Source organism: Anser anser, assembly GCF_964211835.1.
Source record: "Anser anser genome assembly, chromosome: 4".
Taxonomy (NCBI): Eukaryota; Metazoa; Chordata; class Aves; order Anseriformes; family Anatidae; genus Anser; species Anser anser.
Window position 1 is genome coordinate 54,057,822 of NC_139724.1, and position 13,143 is coordinate 54,070,964.

General features: G+C 43.7%; 1 protein-coding gene across 20 annotated transcripts in view; it reads left to right on the forward strand.

Moving 5' to 3' along the window:
* The window catches only part of APBB2 (amyloid beta precursor protein binding family B member 2), a 171,255-nt gene that overhangs the window by 28,838 nt on the left and 129,274 nt on the right, over positions 1–13,143 (forward strand). The window contains exon 1 of one of the 20 annotated variants that reach the window (XM_083833259.1): positions 2,101–6,883. The exons of the other annotated variants lie outside the window; for them this stretch is intronic. The gene's annotated coding sequence lies outside the window, so the exon portion shown is untranslated. Of the gene's footprint in view, positions 1–2,100; positions 6,884–13,143 lie in introns of those variants that run through there. 20 annotated transcript variants of the gene reach the window in all.

The following is a 13,143-nucleotide window of genomic DNA, read 5'->3' on the forward strand; positions in this document are numbered from 1 at the left end:
GGCCTTTTGCATTTTTTGTGGTAGCCCATACTCGGAGAACACCCCTGCTGCGTTCCTAGCTCTTAGGTCTTGTCACTGGTCAGTGCTGTGAAAGCCGGGTCTAGAAGAACGTACGCTCTTACGCTTTCAGGGTTTGACACGTATGTCTCTGCTTGGCGGTTTGCAGGGGTACTTTTCTTTCTGTTAGGTTGTGCTCTGACAGCATTGTTCACAGCAGTGCACGCCAGCGTAATCTGGCGCTTGTGGCAGTGATGCCTTGTGGGCAAGCTGCGAGCGTTAGGCTACAGCCTTAGCGCTGCGGGTTGCTGCCTAGTTAGACTTCTGTGCTGGGAGCAACTGGACGTGTTTCACGGCTTCTGGAGAAGCTAAGTGTTCAGTTCCCCGGGGAGAATTTCCTTGATTAGCTGTCAGACTCTTTAACTTTCCAAAAGCTGGTTCTTATCTGATAGTACAAAACAGAGCCTGGCTGTTCAGGTTGGTGCTGAGAAGCAAGGAAGACTCCCTGTTCCTGCTTGTGCTGTGAAGAAGCTGGGCGCCCAAGGTATGTGGCTTATGAAATTCTTCAGAGAATGGTCTGAATGCAGTTTGTTTCCCTGCAGAGCAGCAGGTTGTGTGGCGGATTCTGGACCTGCTGCTGCATTTCAAAACTGCCCCTTCCATCCCAGCAATGGACATATGTTTCTCTCTAGATAGCTTATGGTGCTGTGTGGATGCTGACAGAAATAGTTCACAGAAGCAGAACATTAATGCTTTAAGGATATCTCAAACATTAGAAGAACCTAAATTTCTGTAATGCAGATATATGGCTGTAGGACCTTCACACTGCTTACAGCTGGCTTGTGTTTTTTATAAGGCCAGCAGAAGCACAGAGGGACCACTGCTGGTGTTCCACTTTCATCAGGGGATTTTGTGGGTGGTGATATACAACCTCTGCATCCAAACCCCTAGTGAAGAGCAATGCACCAAAACATTGGTGTGGTGTTCCTTGTGAATAGCCCTGTTCATGCACTGTTATTTATTTATTTATTTTTGAGGTCTTAGCCTGGGTTTTCTGTGGTTAATTAAAATTGGCTTTACCTTTTTTTTTTTTTTTCTCCACGTAAAGCAACCTGCCATTTGTTATCTGGGACAGCCTAAGTGTGCGTCCATGTTCTCTCCTTTCATTGCAGCTGTAAGCTAGAGATACTTCTGAGGGGCTTTGGGGGCATTTTTTGATGTGGAACAATTTGAACCGTGCAGGGATTTTCGATGTGTCCAAATGGTTTCTATATACTCTAAACCATTGGTTAGCAGTGACATTAACTCCATGTTAGGAGGAGTTCTGAGCGGTTCAGGAATGAAGTTGTTGGAGCAAAGAGCAGGAGCATTGGCACAATTAAGCCAAACAAATGAAGAAGCTAGCTAAAGTATGCTGCAAACCGAAAAGCGGGAAGTGATTTGTTTTTAAAGGACTTAGTTCTTTTACAGCCACTTTGAACAAGAGCCAAGGAAGAAGACGACAGGACTTCTGATGCTCATCTAAGCATTTTGCAGCTGACAGCATTTCTTTCAGAGCAACTCCCGTGGCGTAAAGAGCTAAGTACCAGACTGGCGTAACTGCTCAAGATGGGCAGGATGACAGCTGGCCACTCTTTTGCTATGCATGTGCAGTCTTTCATCTTATGGAGATCTTTCTGTGCTATAAAATGTGGAAAGGAATCATCATACATTTGTGTAGGCTTTTTTCCTCCCTCTTTTTACCATCATCTCTTGTGTTCAAAAGCCTATGTTCTTGCAGAGGTTTGTCACACTGCAGTATTTTGTGCAACAGAAGGTTGGCTTGCAAGTGTCTGAAGAGAAACGGAGTACTTTTTCCTTGTTATGTATATGATGGTGGACTGCTAAAGACACTTCAGTGACATTCATGCCTTCCAGTTAGCGAAGGACATTGAAGACCAGAGGAAGAGCTAAAAGCAGGGAGATCCTGTTGTGGTAGTAGTGATGGTGACCTTTCTACTGCTGTGATCCTGGGAGACCCAGCTGCTGTTTATTGCTGGATTAAGGATGCTGTACTTCAACAGAACGAGACAGAATTAATGTTCTTGGACCTGTCCTTAACAGGTCGGTGAGCGGGTCGGAGAAGATGTCCTGGAACTAAGCAGGAAGACTTCTAGATATTGCTGCCTGTTGCTGAACATCTGCGAGGCCATCAGGGTATTTTGGATCAAAATATTGTTGGACATTTTTTTTAATAAAAAAAACCTTCTGGATGTCTCTTTCAGGTCTTCATGTTTCCACTACTTTTGCCTTTTCTGAGCTCCAGCAGGGGTAGTCTGGGCCTAGTCATCAAGTACAGGATGAACAGGGATGTTCCCGTTGTGGTATGCTTCTTGAGGAAGCTGTAGCCAAAGTCAGTGAGACAGGCTGGGAATCACTCAGCAAGCGCAAAAAGGAGTTAGCTGGATATAATCACTGTTCCTCCCTAGATAAGCTTGTCTAAACATACATTAAAAAAAATAATGCTTGTGGCCTGAAGTTTAAAATTGCTTCAAGGCTTTAGCATGCAGTATGGTGAGTGTAAAGGAGATGTGTTTTTAAACTAGCACAGTCAGGCAGAGAGGTACTTCAAGTGCAGGGGGCTGCTCCAGAGCAACTGTTTTGGAGAAAGCACAGCAAAGAGTGCCCACATAAATTGTGGTTCGTGTTTTTATTTTTTATTTTTTTCAGGCACGATTTAACATGTCCAAGGGCAGAGGGAAGAAATATTTGCGAGCTTTGCAGTGTGCTTTTCAAAAGATATTTCAGCAAAGCTCATGCTAAGAAGAATAGAAATCTGTAAACAAAGATCTGCTGTGAAGAGCGTGCCAGAGGACTTGGTTTGGAAGTGCAGAGGCCAACACACTGTGGTTCTGTTTGCAAGGAGCATACAGCTGGCTGACGTGTGTCTCAAGGTGTTCATCTGTGATTTCTTCCTTTTTATACTAGTTAGTTGCATTAGATTAGCAGGAAGTTGAAATACTTTTTCCTTCTGCGATGTTGAAATTAGTTGGGTTTATGAAACCAAGGGAAGAATATAAGCCACAGGTAGAAAATGTATCCCAGTTTTGCTGTATCTAACAAGCTCTTATTTTAAAAATTTATTCTACTGTGTAATGTTACTCTTTACTAGTCTGAAGTAAGCATTTTAGCAAAACTGAGTGCTCATTCATCGGCCTCGACAGCCCACAGAAACCTGGTGCTTTGCAAGTGTTTTCTGTTCCACAGAATTCCCGTTTCCCTTATTTTTTTGGACAGTTTCCCAGTATTGCCATTTCGTGTTCTCGACATACAGCGGTGAGGTAACACAGCGTGCCTTTGTCCCCGCTCAGACGGTGCCATTTTGGGGTGGGAATCGGCGGGAGGAAGTGGACGGCTGGTGCTTGCAGGCCCCAGGAGGAACGAGGCAAAATGGTCCCCATTGATGGGGCCCTGCTAGTAAATACCTTCCCAGCTCTTTCACTGCTGATTTTTTTGGCTCTGTGAATCGCCTGAGTTGTTGAAAGCTGCTGGCTCTCAGCGCTCAAGGGTGTTTTGCACAGTTGAGCCTGAGGTACCTCAGGCGTCTTCCTCGCCATCTTGGGGTGGTAGTGAGAGCACGCTGTGGGGCTGCTTGTCCCCCCTCAGCCCGTTCAGGCTGATCCTGTGTCGATCAGGCTTTTGTGGTAGAAGGCTTGTGCCCTGTGGTGAATAGTTTCAGCTGGAACGGCTAAAGCAGCCCTCAGGTGTGACTGAGCAAGGGTGCCTTGGCTGCCTTCTGTGCCGTCCAGCCTCTGGGCACGGAGAACGGGAATGTGGTGTTGTAGGGGTCTCGCTGTGCCGCGTTCAGTGTTTGCTTTCCTCTGGTTGCTTTTGGGCTGTCTTGCTATGAGGTAAACCGTCAAGTATTCTTGCTGAACTGGAATAGTTCTCAAGGTCTCGTTTAGTTTCACTTGGGAATTGTGAATGTATTATAAAACTTGCAGCAGAAAGGGGGAGGATTTCCTCTCTCCCTGATAAAAATAGCCTTTAGCCTAAGGAGGAATCAGAATTCCCAGAAGCTTGACTCAATGTACTGGGCAAAACTCGTCCTGCTGAGAAGGGCTTGCTGCAGGCTTGCTTGTGGCCTCCCAGAGGGAATGGGTTTTGTACAGCCTGTAGCAGGCTAAAGGCCACGAGGAGAATAGCTGCAGAGGGGAAAGTGGGAGAGGAATATCCTATAAAGGCCAGGTGTAGTTGACTGAAATAATTGCTCTGATAGTTTGGGAACCAGTCTCTGGTATTTGAGGCTAAAGATTAGTTAGTGCCTGGGGCTGGCATCCTCTTCGGAAATGGATATATAATATATATCTTAGTATATTAGACTTTAATAAGATATGAAGGTGATGGGAAAATGAATGCTGCAAAGCTCTAGTTCAGCAGTATCACCATTTATTCAGTAATGTTAACACAACTATGTGGCTTCATTAAAATTCCCTGCAGCTTTTGCAGGAGAGCTGCAAAACCAGAAGAAAGTTGATTTTCCTTCATTGTTTATTCTCTTACAATTTCTGAACCAAACCCCATCAATATGTGCAGTTTTGTTTTTTAAAACACTTCTGTATTTGTGTTTTTAAGGAAATAAGTATCAGGATTTATATATATATATACACACTTTTTTTTTAAACTTTTTTTTCTCTTGGCTTTGTAACTTCAGAATATCTTTGAGCAGTGGTGTTCCATGGTGCTGCGACTTTGATTCACCTTCCTGTTCCCTTGTGGTGGCTCTAGCACTGGTCACCAGCAGTGCAGGGTGGGCTGGGGAGCTGGAGATGCTCCCTCCAGGCCTGTGGTGCTTACAGGAGGCAGGAGCTGCAAGGGAGCCAGCCTAGCCAAAGGCTGTTCTGGAGCTGCAGTGTTTGTAGCAACAATACCCTGTTGCAGCTCTTCCCAGATTAATTAGTGGTGTTTAATAATGAGCAGTGCTCCCCGCGATGGTAGCGGTACTCCTGCAGCAGGTACTGGTTCCCCACAGCGTATCCAGTCCCTGATCCCTTATGAGCCAGGAGGAGAACAAGGTTTGGCCTATTTCCTCTGCACAAGCTGTATTTCGGCAGATAGGTAAGATGATGTCACAGCAGAAATGCAGTTTTTATGCACTTTGCTTGGTGTGTAATGCATACCTGGCTCTAGTTCTTGTAGTAAGTCACATGAACAGGGTGACTTACAAGAGTATGCTATTACTGTGTTGGAGAACTCCATCTCATTGTTCAGTAACGACTTGGCTCTATTTAAGTCAAGTCTTTTCTTCCTACTTCACAACTCTTTTTTTTTTTAGTGATTCTACTGTGTCAGACCACGGGGAATGAAAACATTCGAAATGCGAACTGCAGTCCTCTCACCAGTTACCATAGAAATCTAAATAAAGAGTGCTTTGCAAATAGTGTAAATATAGCACTTTTACAGCTCTCACTTTCTTAAAAAGACATGCCATTGCTCAGATTTCTGTAGTAGTGGATCAGGTAAGGGCCAGTGCACGTATTCAGAATAAAAGTGCTGTAGAAATGCTGCACTGACACTATTTGCAAAGTGTTTTCAATATTAGAAAACTTTTCTGTTACTGATTTTCATATCAGTTTGCTGTTGAGATTAGCAGAGATAAGAGACCAGAAAGGATGCTTTGTGCTCTTGTATAGAGTTGCAAAGCACTCAAGATTGTGTGGATTGTGAATGAGTCACCTACAGAGCTGGTCCTGTAGTTCCAGTGGGAAATGAGACCTGGTGACATGCAGAGGAGCTTAAAATTGCAGCTGGAAATTCAGGAAAGAAGAAGCCTGAAAGTGCCTGCTTTTCTGGGTACCTCTCAGACCCTTCCCTGCTCTCACACCACTCATTGTGTAGCCCCAGAGGGGAAAAAGGGGGGAGCTGGATTTGGATTTGGGTTGCTTTGTCCTCTGCAAGTGGCATGGCACTCCTCAGGCTGGTCTGATCTCAGACAAGCTGGCTCGTGACCCAGCATTGTTAGGAGAGGAGAGCTGCGCCAGGTTTTCCCTCTGCCCCTAGGAACACATGTGATGTGTGTCTCCTCTGGTGGGAACTGCTGGGTGCTCAGAAGTGCTTCGAGGCGATCTGCTGCAAGAGCAAATCCTGGCCGTCTACCTGTGGCAGCGTGGTATTCTCATCACTTTTCATTGTTATCAAAGTAAATATGAAGGCATTTTCTGAAAGCAGTCACTGATTTCAGCAGTTTTCATCTGCTTCCAGTCATCTGATATCATGTAAATCACTTTCATGTTCCATTGATTTTTTTTCCTTTTTTTCCTAGGGCTGTCTGGCTGGTAGTAGTAACCTTCTGGTAGAAAGGCGGCTAAGCATGTAAGAATTTTAAATGAGTTTCCATCTGGTGTTGTTTTTGGCTTTGTAACAGAAATAAAAATGTTTTGCATTTTTACAAAGTGGAGGACTTTTTTTTTTACCCTCCCGATAATTAAAAATTGGATCTAAAAAGCAAAATGGAAATTTACTGATTTGCAGAGCCAGATAACTGAGCTGTGCCCTTACACCAGAACACAGCTGGGGAGTCCAAAAAGCATCTGCACCATATGATGGAAGGGCAAATGTTTTATTTTTTTTTTTTTTTTAAATTGATGAATCTGACCTGATACAGCTTCTCACTGCTCTCTGAGCAGTGTGGAGGTACTCCTAAGATGCTGTGTTCTTGGAAGCTTCCTAATTAGCTTTACCAGTCATCTCTAATTAAAACAAATTACAGTTCCTAGGTCTACATCGGGTTCAGGTGTTAGGTCGGATAATTCTGTGCAGTGCTTCTTTGGGTGTTGACACCTCCCTTGCTACTTAACACCCTGGCGTAGGTTTGAAGAAAACCAAGCAGTAATTCTGGACTGGCAGGGTATTGATGCTTTCTTGAACTCCTTTTTTTCCTTTTTTTCTTATTGCAGCTTGTGCTCGTCACCTTGCCCTAGCGGCTCTGCCTGGCTGAGGTGGTTGGGACCTCTCGTCTGGGGAGAGCTGAGGCTTTTGCAGATGTTGCCGGTTTTGCCACATTTGTCCTGTGGTCCAGAAAAGCGGGCACCTTTCTAATGAGTGGGATGATATTGCCTGAGGACGAATGGGAGATGATGACTAATTTTTCTACATTTGTTTTACAGTTTGACACTGTGAAGGCTTAGTATCAAGCAGGATTTCAGTAGGTTTCAAAATTCATTTTGGCTGTGCTTTGTCTGAATGTTTTTTCCATCACTTTTCCTTTAAACTGTTTTCTTCCCTTTCTGATCCTGTTTTGTGGTTCCAGAGGCTTCAGGGTGCTTCAAAGGCTCGGGTAAGGCCAAAACATGGCTCTTGGATTTATCCTGGTGCCTGCACCGTGCTCTCCCCTTGAAGATTGTCAGCCCTGTAGGCATCAGTCACTGGGCTGAGAACCTTGCTTTTTGAGGGCAAAAGGATCTGGGGGACATTTAACAGGATGTATTTGTTGGTGTTTTGAGTCCATCTTCTTGATGTTCTGCCAAAAGAGAAATAGTTGTTTCACTTGCAATTTTACCCAACCTCTGTGGTGAGAAAGAAGCTGATCTGAACTCAGCTGTGTTTTTTAATTGATCTACAATTATACTTCTTTTTTCTTGTCCTGCTCTCTAAAACAGCCAGATCAGTAAATCTAGCAACTGTTACAGTAGTTGCCTAGTGGCTGTGTTTTTAAATGCTTGCAAAAAATAGTAGATGGTAGAATTGAGCTAAGCACTTCTTTCCTTAGATCTGTGCTAATACGGTGTTGCACTTCTTCTCCACCAAGTCATCAAAATTGAAGGCAGTTCTCATTAAGGCTTAACACGATAAAGGAAAGTTGAATTTAGATACAACATTGCCAACTAATTATAGTCTAGCACTCGTGCACTAATATAAATCTTGCTTGAAATATGCTTAATTGCATTTGAAATAATTTCAGCTGTAAACTAATATTTTCTATTTTTTACTTAAGGCTTGCACATAGTGTTTGTTGATCTGCTTGTGGCTATTGGCTATTTTTCTTTCCCTCACTATAAAGGAATTTAACATTTAATATTTAATACATTTATTATTTATTTCTCAGTTTCTTCTTCAGTTATCTAAGATCAAGTGTTTCTGAGGTCAAGGGCTCTGCCTGTTTCTCTCTTCAAAGGAAATGAGAGTCGCAAAACAGCGCAGAAGTGCTAAGCCAAAGGCTGGAGAATAAAGATGAACATTTTAAGTCCCCAGCTTCTGACTTAAATGAAAGGAGGGAGGTCGATGAAAGCTCTGCCTCCAAAACTCATGAGCCGTGTCCATGAGAAACACAGAAATGACTTAACGTGATGCTGATGAATGGGGAGGTGGAGTTGTGCTGCCTTCAGAGAAACAATACCCTTTTTTTTCCTGTATTTGTTTCTTTTTTAATTATTATAAATTGGAGCGTTACGTGCAATCACTGAACTTTGCAGCCCTTTGGTTGTAAGAAGTGCATGTAGTTGTGTAAGCTGTGCAGTTCCGAGCGCTGCAGAAATAAGAGCTTCCCCTGAATTGCTTCAGTTTTAATTAAAAGGGAGGGAGGATGAGTGCATATTAGTACAGAAGGCTCTCTGGGAAAGGAGTTCTCACAGAATGAAGAACATCCTTTTAGCCAAATGCCTTTGTGTGGGAGGAAAACTAACGTTATAGCGAAGCTGGTAAGTTACTGCTGAAAGGGGCTATCCTTATTCTTTTTTTTTTTTTCTTTCCCTCTGCACGTTGTGTGATGTGGCCCTGCCTCCTTGTTTCTGCCAGTGCTGGCACTTTTTTTTTGATTCAACACTGGGAATTAACTGCACCATCAGGGCTTGTCCTACTCCCTCTGCTCCCCTGGGGTTCTGGTGGGTTATTTCCCGGCGTAGGCTCCCTGCGCAATGAAATGGGCACTGGAGCCGGTACAGGTCTTTCACTGGGCACAGCTGCATCAGGTTTGGGGTGCATTTGATTTTATTTTTTCAGAAATATCACGAGTTTCTTGGGGCGCTGGAGGGATGGTCTGTCAGGGCTCCTGAGAGCTGGAATTGCACAAAGACACTGAAACGCAATGGGTGCTCATCTCCGTTCAGCGCTTTGCAGTAGGTTAAAAGGAAGCTTTTTGCTCTCGAACCCTTAGTGTCTTGCAGCGTGTTGCTGCTGCTTGTGATCTGTGCTGCTGGTTGGCTGGTAGCCCTGCTGTGTTTCACGCCTGTGCCGCTGGCGTGGATTCCCAGAGGTACCCAGAGCGGCCGGGTTTTCCTTCAGTGCTTCCTGCCTGTGTCCCTGTCAGAAAGAGAAATCCCCGATGTGTACCTAACCCTCTCTCCGCAGCAGCAAAGTGGCTGTTGAGCCTTTTTCACTGAACCTGTTTGTCTTCCTCTGACAAAGTAAATACACGCTGATTACCACCACGTTGATCACACGGTGCCATTTCCGCAGTCACTGTAAATTGCAGCAGTTCTCTCCCACCACCAGTTCAAGGACCTTTGGTACCAGTTTGGCCCTGAGTGCTGCAGACATCAAATATGTACTTGTACTGCAGAAATCTGCCAGAAAAGAAAGTATTGCAAGATGCAGATGGACTTTGAGAATAAATGTTACTAAAGCTTCTCTAGCGCAAGCACCAGGCGTGTGTACAAAGCTTGTGTGCTGTGCAGTACCACTGTAGCTGCTGTCAGCTCTAAATCAATCACTGCATTTGGCAGCACTTCTGCAGCCAGCTCTCGCAGCTGTTAAGACCTTTGTGCAACTGCATCAGTGTTGTACAGGTTTTTCAGAAGGTCTAAGTAGATGCATCTTCGTGGTTTTGTTTGGTTCTCGTAGCTGTTGTCCTGAAAGGACCTGGTTATATCCTGTAGGATGCTGAGCATCGCTTCCTGTAATTGCTAAGGGAAAATAGTGATTCTTGATGTCTTAAGAATTGATCAGGATTCAGCAGTTTTTCTGGATCTAAAGCAAGAAGTTGAGCTAAGTTGCTGTGTGTTTGCCCACAGTAAGGATTTGAGGATCAAACTGCCCTGTCCTGAGAGGTCTGGCTGATGCAAATTGCTTCTGTTGATTGCAGTGTTCACACTAATGAGCAACAGTTATTTGAAACACATGCCCTGTTAGGAAGGTGGGAGCTTCTTACACTCTTCAGTCATGGGCTATAGTACGTGTGTTGTTCCTTAGTCTGCAGTTTTGCTCAGTCTCCAGTTTATTGTTGTTAGCAGTTGTTCCACCAAACAGAGCAGCTAAATGGGTCGCTTGAGGAGAGCTGCTGCTGGTTGCAACCATTTATAGGCGCCTGGGTTTTCTGTGAGTAAAATTAATGGAAGCTTTGTGCTCCACTCAAACGGAGCCAAATTTATTACCTCCTAACCTTCCAAGGGATATGAGTAACACTGCACATAAATTACACAATAATTAAGGCTTCACAATAAAACAAAACTATCTTTATATAGCTTTTTGGTATAAAATGCCTTACCTGGACCTGAAATGAAGGAAACCATGAGAACAAAAAATGCGTGTAGCATATGTTTGCTCATGTGCTTGTGTATTATCTTTTATCAGTGGTTCTGGAGATGTCTCGCAGGCTTCCAACAGCTTATCTCGTCCTGTAAGTTAGGGGTTAAGAGCACCAGAAGCTGTGCATTTCTAGGCAGCAAGTCGCATTACAGGGGGAGATGACAGCAGGCTCTTGGCTCATCTTCCCTGCCTCGTGGGCAGGTCTGGCTGAAGTCCTGAAGATGCATCTGATCCTGCAGGGGTTTGGTTTGAGAGTTGTCAGTCTGAAGCTCCTCTGGCTGCTGAGGCTTTCTTGCTTGTGAGCAGTAGGTGCCCGTTTTCCTATGGCTCTTACCATGTCCCATTTGCTTGGTTATCGCTTTGTTGTACCCTGCTGTCGTTCTCTGTGGAAAGTTGTGGAGAGGAGAACTCTACTTCCATTTTTTATGCACAGGATAAACCTAAATGGAGGGTCTCTAAGCAGTGTCAAAAAGAGTTATTTAAAGGATGTTAGGTGTTATCTCTTCCAGATTGTTTTATCACATCTGTCAAGAAGCCACGGGCGCTATTTGTGGTGGTTGTGTGTTTTAGTAGGTTTCTTCCCCGTTATACAGCAAGCGTCAACAGTTTGTACAAGGCTACTCTCACTGTTAACAGTAAAAGAAAATCCTTGATCTCCCAGTTCTGAGCTCTCACTTTGTGTTTGGCCTCAGTTATCATTTTTCACTGACCTAGTATTTAAAGAAATCTCTTTAAGGGATACTGGTTCAGCTGGATCCAAAAAGAAGTACAGGTACCTCTAAGTACCCAGGCAGTTGTAGGGAACTAGTAGGAATACAGATTGCACAGCTGCACGGTTGTAGATATTTACCTCCCACTGTACTTGAGAGCAATTCAGCTTAAGGAAGGCTGAGGCTTGCTGGAATTGCCATCTACTCCCTTTATATTTGGGGAGATTAAAGGAAACGTATTACTCCTGCTAAACTGCGTCTCTGAAGAAAAGACAGAGTCTTTAGAAACAAATTTTAAGTGCAAAAGAAGAGTTTGATCTTTTCGTGCTCTCAGGTGGAATACATTCAATTGTTTTAAAACCTCTATAGTATCTCTCTCTTTTTTTCCCCAACCACTGTTCCCATGTTTCGTTACCGGCAGTAGTCACCATCACACTTTTCTTTTTGCATAAAACTTGACCATAAATCTTACTCTGAATTGGGCCCTGGTGCATCCAGGTATGGGTGCCTACACTGACGTCTGTATCGCCAGTAGGGTCTGCAGTAAAAGGGTGTGTGCGATTTCTTTTAGACTTAGTTTCAATTTGTTAATTTATTCAGTGAAGTTTAGAAAATGAAGTTTGTACAAATAGACAGATACAGAAGGAAAACCGTCTTCAACAGTTGTTTGTAAAGGATCTGCATTTGTTGTAAATACACAAAGGCGATAGAGTATTTTAAATTTGTATGGTGCCTCATGTTTCATCAGGAAGAGATGGGCTTTTTCTAAGTTGGGATAAATTATACCATTGGTTGTGTTTTGTGCAATTTGTTAATTTCAAAGTAACAGTTGTATCTTCTTAATGGAAAATCGTAGATGACAAAATTTCTAGTTGACATTTGAAACCAGACCTCATAGCTCGAGAGGAAACATGTCATATGTTTGGAAAAAGCATGTTGATGCACTGTATTTCTGAGCAGATGCCTCCTGTTTCAATGTAGGTTAAACTCTCCAAGAACAAGTTTTGAAACAGGTTTTGTACTGAGATTTAAGTCTTGTATTTTACTTTATATCCTTGGTTCTTGGAGGATGAGATGCAGCACAACATAGAGTCTAGTCTGTAACTGTGACAGCGAGCCCCCCTGTCAGCAATGCAGAATATCTATCTGTAGTAATTGGCAGCTGTGACAGAAAATAACACTAACTAGATGCCATGAGTTTTAGTTCTCTGTGAATTCTGCTTCTTGTTTTCCTGTTGAATGACCTACGGTTTCTTGTGTTTTTTTCCCCCCTCTGTTTTTGACCCTAAGAATGAGATTAATGCTTGGGTTGCTGGTGGCTAGGCTACCTACAGTATAAGAACGGTTTGGCTTATAACTTGCTGAATGGCACTAGAGCTCAAAAAGACTAGAAAAGTGCAACCTCGGCCAGTGAGAGTGCCTGGCGTCACTTCTGGCAAAGGAGCTGCCCAGGAGCGAACTTTGGAGAAACTGCAGAAAGAGACCAACTTGAAGAAACTTGAAGAAAACCTGGAGCGTCACTTTCTTTAAAAGGTACCCCTTCAGAAGTCTTTTAGACTATTCTAAAGTCAGCAATAATCTGCCCCAAAATTACTGAAGAAGGAAGATGTTTTGGGTCGTTTTTCACCGATATCTTCTCTTGCTACCCTGGCAAGGCGTGCTTTTGTCTGGGCACTTCATCCGCTACTGCGTGCAGAGATGGGAGTGCTGCTCTCTGCCTCACCTGCAGCAGAGGTAACGTGCCAGATGACTCACTTCACATTTATTTCCTCTCCCGGGGCCTGTTTCATTTAAGCCATCAAAATAGAAATCTTTGCTTGGCTTATACAAAGAAAGCACAGTCACTTCCTTTCCTAGTTGTCAGGATTCACAGAATTAGCCCAGTTACGTTTTTGGGGCATTACAAACCTGCTTGTGAAAAAGAAGGCAAGTGCTT